At 53.7% G+C, this 17,414-nt stretch overlaps 1 long non-coding RNA gene across 1 annotated transcript in view; it reads left to right on the forward strand.

Moving 5' to 3' along the window:
- The first annotated feature begins 1,937 nt into the window (after positions 1 to 1,937).
- The window catches only part of LOC147664115 (uncharacterized), a 79,334-nt gene continuing 63,857 nt past the window's right edge, over positions 1,938 to 17,414 (forward strand). Inside the window, exons 1-2 of the long non-coding RNA XR_015305181.1 lie at positions 1,938 to 1,981; positions 9,992 to 10,056. This is a non-coding gene — a long non-coding RNA (uncharacterized LOC147664115). The remainder of the gene's footprint in view (positions 1,982 to 9,991; positions 10,057 to 17,414) is intronic.

Consider the following 17,414-nt stretch of genomic DNA (forward strand, 5'->3'; position numbering starts at 1 on the left):
CTGACTCAATGCTGCATTCATTTACCGAAACCAGGTCATAGGAATGGAAAAAGGATGAGATTGTCATTGATATAGTAATTTTGGCAAAGAAACCATCTTGAAGATGGCCGACCTTCCATAGAGTGAGAGGGGGAGTGAGGCCCATTTTTTCATCTCAGCTTTGACTTTGGTTGTAGATGCTCCAGATTTTCCCTCCAGGAAAGTATTTGACTATTTGATACAAAGATACCCAAGGAGGTAAAGCCTTGTGTTACAATCTTCAGCCCATCAGCCCATCTCCCGCTCCCCAGTGACCCTCTGAGTGGCCATATTTGAGACTTGGTAGGGTTCATGTGTAGGCCTGATGTCTCTCTAGAGATGTGCATGACCTGTAGTATTCAGGGTTCTGTTCAGTGGGGATCGGTCAAGAAGAATAGGATGTCATCTGCTTATAAAGCTATACGATCCGATATGTCCGAAGTCCACTCGAACCCACAATAAAGTGCATTGCATTGTACCTAGGCTGCTAGCGGCTCGATGGCAATGGCAAATTATAGAGGTGAAAGGGGGTACCCCTGACAGATGCCACGCTTGACAGGAAAATGGACTGATGTAGTTCCGGCCACGCGCACAGATGCTATAAGGTCTGTATATAACAATCTAATCAATGCAATGAGGTGGGACCCATGTTTAAATGCCTCAATAAGATGAACATACAAGTCCAACTCACCGAATCAAATGCCTTGTCCATATATAATAGGAGCAGGGCAGTTGGTCTGTTTAGACAATCAATAGCAGCAATACATTATGGAGTCTACGGATGTTGTGTCAGGTCGATCTTTGCATATTATAAAGCAACAAGGGGACCCAAGGAGAGTCAACCAGAGACCTTGGGAATCAATTATTTTAAACAACAACGGTCCCTAGAGAAGTTAGAGATAGGAAACCAAACAATTAATATAGACTCAATTGGTACTAAGGGGAGCAGTGTCTCTCTTCGGTGTCTGTGCATAGCGCCCCGAGGCTCAGGGCGGAGGCAGAGGCGCTGTATGGGGTGGAATGAACTCTGGGCTCCTCTGTCCTTAATGAGAATCCTTCACCGAGAGGCCTGTCCAGAGGAGGGGCAGAGGAGGAGAGGCCTGTCCAGAGGAGGAGAGGAGGAGAGGCCTGTCCAGAGGAGGAGAGGCCTGTCCAGGGGTGCAGAGGAGGAGAGGCCTGTCCAGGGGTGCAGAGGAGGAGAGGCCTGTCCACAGGAGGGGCAGAGGAGGAGAGGTCTGTCCAGGGGAGCAGGGTCTCTCTTCGGGGCCTGTGCATAGCGCCCCGAGGCTCAGGGTGGAGTCAGAGGCGCTGTATGGGGTGTATTGATGCATGTTGGAGTGCAGACATGTTATAAATCCATATTTTGTAATGTGTATTAAATATTAGAGATCTTTTTGTGAATTCTCCTGGCTAGTTTCAAAATTGATCGTAAAACGTCACATAATTACTGTGTCACTGTGTCTATAGTCGAATTTTTGTAATTATATTGATCAGAAAAATTCGACCATAGACACAGTTACATAAATGACCCCACGGGCACTTTACTTTATAATAATAGACTACGGTAGCAAAGATCACCCAAGGATTGGATCGACTTTCTACACAAGGACATAATTATGTGACGTTTTACGATCAATTTTGAAATTAGCCTGGAGAATTCACAAGAATATTATAACATGCCTGCACTCCAACGTGCATCTTTTATACACGCCACCCTTTCAATGACCTCAATTGTATTTTTGAGATTACATTTATGAGAAGTAGATGAGTCTACAGAGCACGAGCTCTTGACACATTCACCGTTCCAAGATGGCTGCCGGTTCGGTCACCGCAGTCCTTCGTTGGTTGTTATGTCGGACACCGGAAGTCACCCAGAGCCTCGGACTGAGCTCTTCTACGCCGGTTGCTACAGCACTCGGGCTGCGGCTGTGGATGCTCTGCCGTCCTCTGCGACGATAGAGAGGTGAGTGTAGTATCCTGCTCTTCTATGAAAGTGTATTGACCTTCATCCCCCGATGACACAGCGCTCAAAGGAGAGGTTTAATTAGGCGTTAAGAGCACTATCCATCTATGTGGTTCATTCGGAGGCTTCGCACACTGGAACCGTCACATTTGATTTGCAGATATTGTTTGATTCTTGGAGAAAACAAGAACACATTAATCAGAGGACCCATCCTTTGGACCCATCCTTTGGACTCCTCGCTGGTACTCACGGACCCCCGTGTGGGTCGCAATTAACACGGCTTTGAAAGGAGGTTTCTTTGAAATATCAGTCACTCTGGAACTTCACAGATCTGGATTTTCAGACGTTTAAACAGATTCCTTCTTTATTTACAGAAAGTTACACTGGGACAGCAGAGGTATTTATTTCTCACCTTCATGCTTGATCCACTCGGGGCTCTAAAGTTTGGGACTTATGACCCCCAGACTAGAGCCCGCGGCTTGAGAGCCCATCATGACCCCCAGACCAGAACCCGCGCCTTGAGAGCCCATCATGACCCCCAGACTAGAGCCCGCGCCTTGAGAGCCCATCATGACCCCAGACTAGAGCCCGGGCCTTGAGAGCCCATCATGACCCCCAGACCAGAACCCGCGCCTTGAGAGCCCATCATGACCCCCAGACCAGAGCCCGCGCCTTGAGAGCCCATCATGACCCCCAGACTAGAGCCCGCGGCTTGAGAGCCCATCATGACCCCCAGACCAGAACCCGCGCCTTGAGAGCCCATCATGACCCCCAGACCAGAGCCCACGCCTTGAGAGCCCATCATGACCCCCAGACCAGAGCCCGCGTCTTGAGAGCCCATCATGACCCCCAGACTAGAGCCCACGCCTTGAGAGCCCATCATGACCCCCAGACCAGAGCCCACGCCTTGAGAGCCCATCATGACCCCCAGACCAGAGCCCGCGCCTTGAGAGCCCATCATGACCCCCAGACCAGAGCCCACGCCTTGAGAGCCCATCATGACCCCCAGACCAGAGCCCACGCCTTGAGAGCCCATCATGACCCCCAGACCAGAGCCCACGCCTTGAGAGCCCATCATGACCCCCAGACCAGAGCCCGCGCCTTGAGAGCCCATCATGACCCCCAGACTAGAGCCTGCGGCTTGAGAGCCCATCATGACCCCCAGACCAGAGCCCACGCCTTGAGAGCCCATCATGACCCCCAGACCAGAGCCCACGCCTTGAGAGCCCATCATGACCCCCAGACCAGAGCCCACGCCTTGAGAGCCTATCATGACCCCCTGACCAGAGCCCACGCCTTGAGAGCCCATCATGACCCCCAGACCAGATGACCCCCAGACCAGAGCCCACGCCTTGAGAGCCCATCATGACCCCCAGACCAGAGCCCGCGCCTTGAGAGCCCATCATGACCCCCAGACCAGAGCCCGCGCCTTGAGAGCCCATCATGACCCCCAGACCAGAGCCCACGCCTTGAGAGCCCATCATGACCCCCAGACCAGAGCCCGCGCCTTGAGAGCCCATCATGACCCCCAGACCAGAGCCCGCGCCTTGAGAGCCCATCATGACCCCCAGACCAGAGCCCGCGCCTTGAGAGCCCATCATGACCCCCAGACCAGAGCCCGCGCCTTGAGAGCCCATCACTCGGACCAAACCACAGACGCGGGTTCCACACTTGAAATTACCAAGGTGGATGTTGTGCACCAGGGCTATAAGGAGGTCATTTGCCATTGGAGTTTTATCTAGATTCGCTCTCCATCGTATACTGAATCTTAGATGCTTTTTTTACATGTATCTTCTCAACAAGGTTAGGTTACCATTGTCTGTATACCTAACATAGACAATCCCCTTAGTTTATGTGCGCTGTGGCCGTATTTCATTTTACAAAAAATAATACCAATGACTGAGAAGGATGTGACTTCTATTTAGATCATGGTTCTCTACCTTTATTTTTTACACAGCCTTGAGAAAGTCGCAGGATCACACCCTGTAGCGCCGAAACACGTGTTGGTTGTGCCCGAGAACACCAGAATAAAACACGAACAAGACAAAAGAAAGAAAGAATTGTGTATATTCTGTGACTCATTTACTGTACTTGTTTTTAACTTGGAGGGAAACCACATCTTACTTAAATACGTGTGCTGGGGAGTTGATTTTCGCAGAGGAGGTGAGGCCTGTACCGCGGGGGTGCAGAGGAGGTGAGGCCTGTCCCGCGGGGGTGCAGAGGAGGTGAGGCCTGTCCAGGGGTGCAGAGGAGGTGAGGCCTGTCCAGGGGTGCAGAGGAGGTGAGGCCTGTCCAGGGGTGCAGAGGAGGTGAGGCCTGTCTCGCGGGGGTGCAGAGGAGGTGAGGCCTGTCCCGCGGGGGTGCAGAGGAGGTGAGGCCTGTCCGGGGGGGGGGGGGTGCAGAGGAAGTGAGGCCTGTCCGTGGGGGGGGGGGGTGCAGAGGAAGTGAGACCTGTCCAGGGGGGTGCAGAGGAGGTGAGGCCTGTCCAGGGGGGGTGCAGAGGAGGTGAGGCCTGTCCAGGGGGGTGCAGAGGAGGTGAGGCCTGTCCAGGGGGTGCAGAGGAGGTGAGGCCTGTCCATGGGGTGCAGAGGAGGTGAGGCCTGTCCGGGGGGCAGAGGAGGTGAGGCCTGTCCAGGGGTGCAGAGGAGGTGGGGCCTGTCCAGGGGGCTGCAGAGGAGGCGAGGCCTGTCCAGGAGTGCAGAGGAGGTGAGGCCAGTCCAGAGTGGTGAAGAGGAGGTGAGGTCTGTCCAGGGGGAGAAGAGGAAGGGAGGCATGTCCAGGTGGCAGAGGAGGTGTGGCCTGTCCAGGGGGCTGCAGAGGAGGTGAGGCCTGTCCGGGGGAGGGGGGGTGCAGAGAAAGTGAGGCCTGTCCGGGGGGGGGGGTGCAGAGGAAGTGAGACCTGTCCAGGGGGGTGCAGAGGAGGTGAGGCCCGTCCAGGGGGGTGCAGAGGAGGTGAGGCCTGTCCAGGGGGGTGCAGAGGAGGTGAGGCCTGTCCATGGGGTGCAGAGGAGGTGACGCCTGTCCCAGGGGTGCAGAGGAAGTGAGGCCTGTCCAGGGGTGCAGAGGAGGTGAGGCCTGTCCAAGGGGTGCGGAGGAGGGGAGGCCTGTCCAGGGGGTGCAGAGGAGGGGAGGCCTGTCCAGGGGTGCAGAGGAGGGGAGGCCTGTCCATAGGTACAGAGGAGGTGAGGCGTGTTCAGGGGTTGCAGAGGAGGTGAGGCTTGTCCGGGGGGTGTACAGAGGATTTGAAGCTTGTCCAAAGGGTGCAAAGGAGGTGAGTCCTGTCCATGGAGACGAGAGCAGGCGAGACCTGTCCAGGGGGAGAAGAGGAGGTGAGGCATGTGCAGGGTAGCAGAGGAGGTGAGGCTTGCCCTGGGGGGCAAGGAGGGTGTGCAGAGGAGGTGAGGCTTGTCCCGGAGGTTGCAGATGAGGCGAGGCCTGTCCAGGGGTGCAGGGGAGGCCAGGCATGCACAGGGGGTGCAGAGGAGGTGAGGCATGTCCAGGGGTGCAGAGGAGGTCAGGCATGCACAGGGGGTGCAGAGGAGGTGAGCCCTGTCCAGGGGGTGTAGAGGAGATGAGGCATGTCCTGTCCAGGGGGTTAGGAGCAGGTGAGGCCTGTTCAGGGGTGCAGAGGAGGTGAGGCATATCGGGGAGGGGTGCAGAGAAGGTGAGGCCTGTCCAGGGGGTACAGAGGAGGTGAGGCTTGTCCAGGAGTGCAGAGGATGAGAGGCCTGTCCAGGGATGCTGAGGAGGTGAGGCCTGTCCAGGGGTGCAGAGGATGAGAGGCCTGTCCAGGGGTGCAGAGGAGGAGAGGCCTGTCCATGGGGTGCAGAGGAGGGGAGGCCTGTCCAGGGGTGCAGAGGAGGTGAGGCCTGTCCAGGGGTGCAGAGGAGGCGAGGCCTGTCCAGGGGTGCAGAGGAGGTGAGGCCTGTCCGGGGGCAGAGGAGGTGAGGCCTGTCCAGGGGTGCAGAGGAGGTGGGGCCTGTCCAGGGGTGCAGAGGAGGTGAGGCCTGTCCGGGGGCAGAGGAGGTGAGGCCTGTCCAGGGGTGCAGAGGAGGTGGGGCCTGTCCAGGGGGCTGCAGAGGAGGTGAGGCCTGTCCAGGAGTGCACAGGAGGTGAAGCCAGTCCAGAGTGGTGAAGAGGAAGTGAGGTCTGTCCAGGGGGAGAAGAGGAAGGGAGGCATGTCCAGGTGGCAGAGGAGGTGTGGCCTGTCCAAGGGGCTGCAGAGGAGGTGAGGCCTGTCCAAGGGGGTGCAGAGGAGGTGAGGCCTGTCCGGGGGGGGGGGGGGGTGCAGAGGAAGTGAGACCTGTCCAGGGGGGTGAAGAGGAGGTGAGGCCTGTCCAGGGGGGTGCAGAGGAGGTGAGGCCTGTCCAGGGGGGTGCAGAGAAGGTGAGGCCTGTCCAGGGGGGTGCAGAGGAGGTGAGGCCTGTCCAGGGGGGTGCAGAGGAGGTGAGGCTTGTCCATGGGGTGCAGAGGAGTTGAGGCCTGTCCCAGGGGTGCAGAGGAAGTGAGGCCTGTCCATGGGTGCAGAGGAGGTGAGGCCTGTCCAAGGGGTGCGGAGGAGTTGAGTCCTGTCCATGGGAAGGAGAACAGTTGAGGCCTGTCCATGGGTGCAGAGGAGGGGAGGCCTGTCCATGGGTGCAGAGGAGGGGAGGCCTGTCCAGGGGTACAGAGGAGGTGAGGCGTGTTCAGGGGTTGCAGAGGAGGTGAGGCTTGTCCGGGGGGTGTACAGAGGATTTGAAGCTTGTCCAAAGGGTGCAAAGGAGGTGAGTCCTGTTCATGGAGACGAGAGCAGGCGAGACCTGTCCAGGGGGAGAAGAGGAGGTGAGGCATGTGCAGGGTAGCAGAGGAGGTGAGGCTTGCCCTGGGGGGCAAGGAGGGTGTGCAGAGGAGGTGAGGCTTGCCCTGGGGGGCAAGGAGGGTGTGCAGAGGAGGCGAGGCCTGTCCAAGGGTGCAGGGGAGGCCTGGCATGCACAGGGGGTACAGAGGAGATGAGGCATGTCCAGGGGTGCAGAGGAGGTCAGGCATGCACAGGGGGTGCAGAGGAGGTGAGCCCTGTCCAGGGGGTGCAGAGGAGATTAGGTATGTCCTGTCCAGGGGGTTAGGAGCAGGTGAGGCCTGTTCAGGGGTGCAGAGGAGGTGAGGCATATCGGGGAGGGGTGCAGAGAAGGTGAGGCCTGTCCAGGGGGTACAGAGGAGGTGAGGCGTGTCCAGGGGTGCAGAGGATAAGAGGCATGTCCTTTTCGTGGGGGTTGCAAAGGAGGTGAGGCCTGTCCAAGGGGTGCAGAGGAGGCGAGGCCTGTCCAGGGGTAGGAAAGGAGGGGAGACTTGTCCAGGGGGAGCAGAGGCGGTGAAGAGCAGGTGAGGCCTGTCCAAGGGGTGCAGAGGAGGTGAGGCCTGTCCAGGGGTAGGAAAGGAAGTGAGACTTGTCCAGGGGGAGCAGAGGAGGTGAGGCCTGTCCAGGGTGAGCAGAGGAGGTGAGGCCTGTACAGGGGTAGCAGAGGAGATGAGGCCTGTCCAGGGTGCACAGGAGGTGAGGCCTGTCCAGGGGTGCAGAGGAGGTGAGGCCTGTCCAAGAGGTGCTGAGGAGTTGAGTCCTGTCCATGGGAAGGAGAGCAGGTTGTCCAGGGGTGCAGAGGAGGGGAGGCCTGTCCAGGGGTGCAGAGGAGGGGAGGCCTGTCCAGGGGTACAGAGGAGGTGAGGCGTGTTCAGGGGTTGCAGAGCAGGTGAGACTTGTCCAGGGGGTGTACAGAGGATTTGAAGCTTGTCCAAAGGGTGCAAAGGAGGTGAGTCCTGTCCATAGGGAGGAGAGCAGGCGAGACCTGTCCAGGGGGAGAAGAGGAGGTGAGGCATGTGCAGGGTAGCAGAGGAGGTGAGGCTTGCCCTGGGGGGCGAGGGGGGTGTGCAGAGGAGGTGAGGCTTGTCCCGGGGGTTGCAGACAAGCTGAGGCCTGTCCAGGGGTGCAGGGGAGGCCAGGCATGCACAGGGGGTGCAGAGGAGGTGAGGCATGTCCAGGGGTGCAGAGGAGGTCAGGGGGTGCAGAGGAGGTGAGCCCTGTCCAGGGGGTGCAGAGGAGATGAGGCATGTCCTGTCCAGGGGGTTAGGAGCAGGTGAGGCCTGTCCAGGGGTGCAGAGGAGGTGGTGCCTGTCCTGGGGGTGCCGAGGAGGTGAGGCATATCCGGGAGGGGTGCAGAGAAGGTGAGGCCTGTCCAGGGGGTACAGAAGAGGTGAGGCTTGTACAAAGGGTGCAAAGGAGGTGAGGCATGTCCTTTTCGTGGGGGTTGCAACGGAGGTGAGGCCTGTCCAAGGGGTGCAGAGGAGGCGAGGCCTGTCCAGGGGTAGGAAAGGAGGTGAGACTTGTCCAGGGGGAGCAGAGGCAGTGAAGAGCAGGGGAGGCCTGTCCAAGGGGTGCAGAGGAGGTGAGGCCTGTCCAGGGGTAGGGAAGGAAGTGAGACTTGTCCAGGGGAGCAGAAGAGGTGAGGCCTGTCCAGGGGGAGCAGAGGTGGCGAGGCCTGTACAGGGGTAGCAGAGGAGATGAGGCCTGTCCAGGGTGCAGAGGAGGTGAGGACTGTCCAGGGGTGCAGAGGAGGTGAGGCCTGACCCGCGGGGTACAGAGAAGGTATGGCCTGTCCAGGGGTGCAGGGGAGGTATGGCCTGTCCAGGGGTGCAGAGGAGGTGAGCCCTGTCCTGAGTGGTGCAGAGGAGATGCCTGTTCAGGGGAAGCAGAGGAGGCGAGGCCTATCCAGGGGGTGCAGAGGAGGTGAGGCCTATCCAGGGGGTGCAGAGGAGGTGAGACATGTCTTGTCCATGGGGTTAAGAGCAGGTGAGGCCTGTCCAGGGTACAGAGGAGGTGAGGCATCTCCAGTCTGGGGGTTAACAGCAGGTGATGCCTGTCAGGGGTACAGAGGAGGTGAGGCATGTCCTGTCCAGGGGGTTAAGAGCAGGTGAGGCCTGTCCAGTGGTGCAGAGGAGGTGGTGCCTGTCCTGGGCTGGGGGTGCAGAGGAGGTGAGGCATATCTGGGAGTGGTGCAGAGGAGGTGAAGCCTCTCCAGGGGGATGCAGAGTGGTTCAGGCTTGTCCAGGCGGATGCAGAAGAGGCAAGGCCTGTCCAGGGGTACAGAGGAGGGGACGCCTGTCCAAGGGGTGCAGAGGAGGTGAGTCCTGTCCATGGGGAGGAGAGCAGATGAGGCCTGTCCAGGGGTGCAGAGGAAGTGATGCCTGTCCTGGGGGTGCAGAGGAGGTAAGGCATATCCGGGAGGGGTGAAGAGGAGCTGAGGCATGTCCAGGTGGCAGATAGGAGGCCTGTCCTGAGGGGCGCAGAGGAGGCGAGTCCTCTCCACGGGTGCAGAAGAGGTGAGGCTTGTCCTGGTGGTGCACAGTAGGTGAGGTCTGTCTAGAGGGTGCAGAGGAGGTGAGGCCAGGCCAGAGGGGTGGAGAGGAGGTGAGGCATGTCCGGGTGGCAGAGGAGGTGTAGCCTCTCCAGGGGGGCAGAGGAGGTGAGGCCTGTCCAGGGGGAGAAGAGGAGGAGAGGCATGTCCAGGTGGCAGAGGAGGTGGAGCCTCTCCAGGGGGGGGGGGGCAGAGGAGGTGAGGCCTGTCCAGAGGGTGTAGAGGAAGTGTGGCCTGTTCCTGGGCTGCAGAGGAGGTGAGGCCTGTCCAGGGGTTGCAGAGGAGGTGAGGCCTGTCCAGGGGTTGCAGATGAGGTGAGGCCTGTCCAGGGGTTGCAGAGGAGGTGAGGCCTGTCCAGGGGTGCAGAGGTGAGGCCTGTCCAGGGGGAGCAGAGGAGGTGAGCCCTGTCCAAGGGGTGCGGATTTCCTTATCCAAAGTGCCTATGGCTTTGGCTCCTCTTCTATTCTACAATATAAGTATTCTATTCTTTGGTAACCTGCAATATAAACAACTTTTTAGCACCCTTTAACTCTTGTTACATAACATTTATTCTTTTTTACTCATTTGTTCATTGACTCTCTGCCTTACTTTCTTATCTTCTGAATTCTTCTTACTTCTCCCTTAGGAACCTTCTGGAGCGTCCGCTGTCAACCAAGCGACGAAGAAATCAGGAACTGAAGTTGTCAATGGGTAAGTATTAATTCTTCTCTTTATATATTTTTTTCCTATTTACTTTAAATTGGTATTTCTCTCTAGCCTACGCCTGGCACAAAACTGCACTTTTTCTATCTAACTAGACTACAGAAAGAACGTGACTAATCTCTGAAAATCCGTTAGTGAAGTGCGTGGTTCTAAAATCAGCCGGCGCACTTCACAGCTTTTCTAGACCTCGCACCCGTTTCCAGGAACGCAGGACTAGACCGACAACTTCTATAGCGGTCCCCCCTGTTGGTAGTACAGGGGAGAATGCCCAGTTCCGCAGTATAATCACCCGCGACCTTTTGCGAGTGGGTAATCTTTGCAATGCCCATTTAATGGCAGATACTGCGGGACAAAGAAGAGCTTTGATTTCTTTTTCCTGCACCATAACAGTACCCCTTCGCAAGTTTAAGCCTCCGGGCTGAGGTTTGTGAGGATTTTGCAAGTGAAGGACTGGGTTTTTCTAGACCCAGTGGTGCCAGGGATAACACCTAAAACCTTCGTGGGTAACCTGTTCCGGCGTACAAATGACAGAGACACGGGACACTTCCTTCGGCGTCAAAGATTCGAGGTTTATTACTGCAGGGAACACAGAAGTCACAGGAAGTACAACACGTGTAGGTTCGAGGAGACTGTTTCAACTTGTATCTGTGGATCGCTCCTTTTATACAGTTTTCAAGCATAGGATAACATGCTGCACAAAAGATTACAACTTGGTTCCCATCGTAAAGATCATGAGGGGTCGCTTTCATGTATCCGGAGCCCAGAACATAATCACAGTAACATTTGGCAGTTCCCAACTGTAAAAGTACATCTTCCCACCATTAGTACATTCCATTCAACAGTAAACGAATCGAGGGAAGGACAGAACCAGGTGCAGAGGAAGACGAGGACAGTGAACAGATCGAAGAGGGTGTAAAAGGGGTGGTACCAAGAAACACGAGTTGCAGGCATCAAAGGGGACGTGCCTAATGAATGCACAACTGAGACAATAGACCAGCACGGCAAGATGAGCCTCGAGCGGGGCCATCTGCCTTACGGTGTCATCCCCCTCATCATAAAGACACCTTCAAAGGAAACGTGTCTTCCGCAAGAGTTTGGGAATCCCAGGGTCGCGAAGCGGACAGCGTCCGTTCGCTGGCTACTTGAGGGCAAGAAACAAAATGGATGCCGTATCTAAGATGGAACCCGTGGGTTCAGATGAAGAAACCCACGAAACAGACGAACGGTTTAGGCTAGCACAGCGAAAACGCGTACACCCACTAAACTCGTCATTTGCGGTTCATAGATACCAGACTCGACCACACCACTTACAATTGTCACGGAACCTCAGACGCTCCTTTTGCCCTCATGTAGGCAAGCACTAGTCGGAATCATAATCAATCTCGATATTCATCAGACTATCTAGATGCTGTTGTAACATAATTCTATCCATCAGAGTTCCTTTGGTAACAGGCGGCTGCCTTATACACGTTGTAGCACAGAGGCCACATAAGGCAGGACCACACTGCACACAAAGACAACACGTGAACAGGAATGCTACAACAACCCCAATGATCATCAGAATCTTCCAACCCCAAGTCGACATTAGGCCCCAAAACCACCCGAGAAGCGTCCAATCCCCTACGTCCACGTGTATGGACTCAGAGATCTTATGCAACTTCGAGATGGCTTGATAGACAGTCGGAGCGTTGTCTGGAATGAATATACAACAACTCGAATGGATCACCTTACATACTCCACCTCGATCTGCTAGGACAACGTCCAAAACCATACGATTTTGTAACGTCATAAGCCTATCCGCCTGAAGCTCTGCTGTAATGTTGCCAAGGGCACTGGCAGTGATATTAGCAGTCGATTCCACCACTCGAGTCAACTGTCTCAGGTTCCTACTATTAACCATAGGTCCCCAAAACGGAAAGAAACCCTTGAAAAAGTCTCCTGCCTCTTGACCGGCAGTGTCCTCTTTGCTAATCACGCCCCTCACAACTCTAGTCTTGTGATAATCTGAAGCAACCGTAAAAGTCGGTGGCAACAAGTTTGCAATATAACAGGTGCCCGCGAAGTCAAGGGGCAACCATGTATATGCACGGTCGTAACAGACAAAGTACGTACCCTTGGCAGTCAGGAAAACAGGGGAAGAGAGCATTGGTAAGACATACGTCTCAGATCAAGCACTCTCCCCAAGGTGAGCTCTCGGGCTTCGACCACGACCTTTCAGACAGAAATTACCAAGGTGGGGTACGATCCATATTGGAGACGAGCTTCTAAGCTGTCTTTCGCCCACGAGCGCACTATACTCAACCTCACGCAGATCCCTATAAGCTCGCACCTCTTCCTCTGGAATGAGCAAAGGCTCATAGATATCCCTATCTAAATCAGCAATCGCTATCACCAAAGACTTATGGTACGGACCGGGACCAAAGTGTGGAGGACGTGGCTCTCGATTGGGGTAGGAATCTAGTGCGCTTCGAAACATTGTTTGGAATGCTCGAGCTGAACCCTGGGAACTATAAGGAAGGACCAAGTACGGAATTCCCTTATCCGTGGTATGTGGCATTAACCCACACACCCAACAATTGGTAGTGTTCACCACTAACTGATGCTGATGAAGGAGCTGAACGAAGGAATTGTTCATGAATTCCGCACGTCTAACCTGCTCGTGTTGGGGTAAGATGTGGAAGGAATGAGGAGAAACAGTGGAGGTAGTTTTAGGTTCAGAAGAAGGAGTAGGTGAGGCAGTAGGCAACAATGACTGTATCATGTAATACACCCCACCCACCAATAACGAGGAAACAGTTAGGAATAAGAAGAACATCTGAAACATGAAACGTTTTGTATGTACAATTCTGCGCAAATTGAATCTGTGGGCCTGTGCCTTTTCCAAGTCCGACAGCTTTGAGAAAGCCATCCTCTAAAACCGTCCGCAACGTTCTTGACACACTTCGTTCTGTGTAGCAGTAGTCAATCCCCAGGAGTTCCTAGGAATCGACGGTCTTCGACCTAGTGTCAAGACCTACTAACCAGAAGGAAGTACCCGCGCGGCCCTACGGTCCACCCGGATGTAAGGTACTTTAATCAACAATATATACAAAATCTGCTAGCTGTGGAAGCAAAACACATGTGGAAAAGACTCAAATTTACAAAAATCACAATTATAGAAGTGTGTTCAACTGGTCAGTGATAATGGGGAAACGTGGATGTCCGGGGAGAGAGCAAAAATATTTTCATTAGTCTCTAGTACTAGATCGAAGAAAATATCGGCTTCTCCCAGGACGTGTCTGTTCGTCAAACAATTGATCCGATGATGAGACAGAGTTCTGTTGATCAGTCAATTGTTCAGATGTTGAGTTCTGTGATGACAAATGTTCAACAATGTCGTTCTGCTGCACTGAGGTCTCTCCGACAGGCTGAGCGTCGCTGAAAGGAACGAAGGTCGGTACAGTTTCGACTTCAGACGAGGCGATGCCCTTCCTCACCCACGAGTCTGCTGGTAAAGGTATAGGTACCTTTTTGGTATGGGTGGCATGCACCCAGTTCTTACGCCCTTCCAAACGAACAGCAGTCCTCGTGGCAAGGAGCACTTGGTAGGGTCCGGTAAAACGAGGCTCAAGGTTGCGCTTTCGGGCGAAATTCCTCGTCACCACCCAGTCTCCGGGCTGGAGCTGGTGGCCTGGACCCTCCGTCTGCGTCAGCAGTGCTTCAAAGACCTGTTGGTGAATTAACCTCAGTTTAGCAGTCAGATCAGGAAGATAATCGATCAACATTGGGTACTCAAGATCAGAGAACACACTGGGTCTAGGGACCCCCCCAAACATTGGCAGGGCGGCCGAACACAATCTCATAGGGACTGAGCCCTACTCGGGAGTGTACAGTCGCCCTTGTTGACAGAAGAGCTAAAGGCAAAGCGTCCGGCCACGAGAGACCAGTCGTAGCCTGAATCTTCGCTAGTTTCAGTTTAAGGGTGCCATTATACCCTTCAACCAAACCTGCTGACTGGGGATGATTGGCACTATGGAATTTCTGTGTAATTCCAAGGCCCTTACACACATTCTTCATCACACTCCCTACAAACTCACTTCCGTTATCAGACCATACAATCCGTGGCATTCCATACCGAGGAAAGTATTCCTTCAGTAGGATTTTAGCAGTGGACAGAGCAGTATTGTCTTTAAGAGGGTAGGCTTCAATCCATCGGGAGAATGCGCAAACCACAACTAAAACGTACTTTAGGTTATTGCATCGCTCCATATGGATGAAGTCTAGCTGAATCACCTCAAAGGGACATGAAGGGGGAGCAAAATGGCCAGGAGGTGTAGGAGTTCCCTTACCAGGATTATACATCATACATATCATACAATTCCTCACCAATCTCTCAGCACACTTAGTGATACCATCATTCTTCCATACAGGGGACAACAACTTACAGATACCTTTCACACTAATATGTGCCAAGCCGTGTGCCATCGTCACAACAGCTCGCACATACGCATCCGGCAACATCCACCTCTTATGCTCCGACAAATCAATCCAGCAGCCATTCGCGTCCAACTTTCCCGTACTCTCTTTCCACTTCGTTTTTTCAGATTCAGTGGCCTCGTTCTGAATCGCTTTCACACTCTCGATAGTGTCTTCACACATACCAGTCTCTGTAAGCCACCTTACCGAACTAGTCACATACATTCTAGTGCTAAGATTTCTGGCAGTCTCCTTAGCAACTTCATCCGCAAACGCATTGCCACGACCAACATCATCCGTCACCTTACGGTGTGCACTACATTTAATAATCGCCACCTGCTCGGGCAATGTAAGTGCATCCAAAAGATCATTCACAAGCTGTCCATGCTGAATCTTCGTACCATGCGACGTCATAAAACCTCTCTCTCTCCACAATCGTCCGAAACTATGGGCAACGCCAAATGCGTATTGGCTGTCCGTAAACACATTCACCCGTTTCCCTTTCGACAACACACACGCTCTAGTCAAGGCAATCAGCTCTGCCGCCTGTGCAGAATTCTGATTCAGTCTCAGTCTCCACAACCGTACTCAACGTCACCACAGCATAAGCAGTCGTCCCATCACCATTCGGCAACTTAAAACACGACCCGTCCACGTACAAGGTACCATCGGGGTCTTCCAATGGAGTATTTTTCAAATCAACACGACCTTTTGTTTCCTCCTCAGTTCGTAAGTAGCAGTCATGAGGTGCTACTTCGTCTGATTCCATACTAATTGGCAACAAAGTCGTCGGGTTCAGGACATTACAACGTTTTATTTGAATGTGACTTGCCAAGAGCGTCAACTCATACCCAGACAACCTTGCACTCGTCAGGTGTTGAGTTTTCGTACGATTTAAGAGAGTGTCAACTGCGTGCGGAACCATCACCGTAAGCATATTATCCATGACCAATCCTGTAGATTGTCGGATGGACACCGCAGTTGCCGCTGTTGCTCTCAAACTACTCGGCAATGCTCTAGCTACCGGGTCCAAGGTCGAGGAAAAATATGCACATGGACGCTGTTTACCACCTAACTGTTGCGTCAAGACACTTAACGCACAACCTTCCCTCTCGTGAACGTATAGTGTAAACTGCTTACTGTAGTCAGGGGTACCTAACACAGGAGCCGAACACAACGCATCACGCAGTTCAGAAAAACTTTTCTTGCATTCGTCCGTCCATGGTAAAGGAGTTGGAACATCCTTGCACGTAAGAGCTACCAATGGTTTCGCTAGCAATGAAAAATTTGGAATCCATTGCCTGCAGTATGACGTGATACCTAAAAAGGCACGCACATCTCTCTGAGTCGTTGGCACAGTCATTCGAGCAATCGCTGCAATTCTCTCTGGGGTCAACCTTCTTCCCTCCTTTGACAATAAGTGACCTAAATAGGTGACTTCTTGGCAACAATATTGCAGTTTAGAAGGTGACACCTTGTGATGTAAGTCACAGAGATGCTGCAACAACGACACCGTAGCAATTTTGCAAATGTCCTGAGTGTCTGCAGCCACCAATAGGTCGTCGACATATTGGATCAAGGCCGCACCGGCCGGCAACACAAACGCATCAAGTTGACTCTTCAAGGCTTGACTATATATCGATGGACTCTCACAGTAGCCCTGAGGAGCACGTTTAAACCTAAAGCTGCGACCACCAAGAGAGAAACCGAAAAGGTCTCTACTCTCCTCAGCAATCGGAATGCTGAAGAACGCATTCTTCAGATCGATCACTGAGAACCAAGATGCAGAGGCTGGAATCAGAGTCAGTAGAGCCGTAATGTCAGGCACCACAGGGAACTGAGGAATCACAATTTTATTCACCTCCCGTAAATCGATAACAAAAAGATAAACAGGAGGCTTTGAAGGATCAGTGCGTTTCAGAATGGGTGGCACAGGACTATTGCACACGTTTCCCCGAGTCTCCTCGATAACATCTTTCTCAATCAAATCGTAGATGATTGCTAACAGCGCTCGCACACCATCAAGGGAGATACGATACTGGGGAATACGTGGCAAACGCACATTAGATTTCAAGTGAACAACGTAAGGGGAGATATCAAGCAGGCCCACATCATTGGGACCTGTTGCCCACAAAGATGCAGGAAGAGAACTCAATTCCGGTGGAAGCTTATCGAGAGACAAGTAGATAGGAGAGATAACTCTCTCACCCAAAGTAAGCTTCACTCCCGCAGGAGAACAATACAAAGTCGCATATAGTCGTTTCAGCAAATCCAGGCCCAAAAGATTTTCACCACAACCAGTAGTCAAAATCAAGGGAGCTTTCAGCTCACGAGGCCCAATTGTAAGGGGCAAAGGGCGAGAAACCGGATTGCTAACAGGGGCGCCAGAGAATCCAACGGAAACATTTGTTAAGCCAGACAAAGGTGCGCCAGGGAGTTTCGAATGCATGATGGAACTTTTCGCTGCACCAGTGTCCAACAGAAAAGGCTCAACGACGCCCGAGGTGGCAACTGCGACGTAAGGCCCTCTCTGATCAACCGGAACTGATACTACTCCCTCTCCTTGCCTATGGCTATCCTAGTAATTACTGTCGTCAGTGCCTTGATCGACGTAATAGTCATCCACATTATACTGGGCAGATCTGCCTTGCGACGATCCACGCTGATCAAAACAATTATTAGAATCAGAAGCATTATCAGAACGATCATTTTGAGCACCGCGGCCTCGACCACGTGATGCTTGTTGAGGACCACTACGACCTCCTCTAGATGAATTACCACTATTTCGATCACGCAATACTGGACAATCGAATTTCAAATGACCCTCTCCCCTACAATAGGCACATTGATTGTACCCCAATGAAGATCTCTGCGAAGAGGAGTCATTTCGT

Source organism: Lissotriton vulgaris, unplaced genomic scaffold (assembly GCF_964263255.1).
Source record: "Lissotriton vulgaris unplaced genomic scaffold, aLisVul1.2 SCAFFOLD_451, whole genome shotgun sequence".
NCBI lineage: Eukaryota > Metazoa > Chordata > Amphibia > Caudata > Salamandridae > Lissotriton > Lissotriton vulgaris.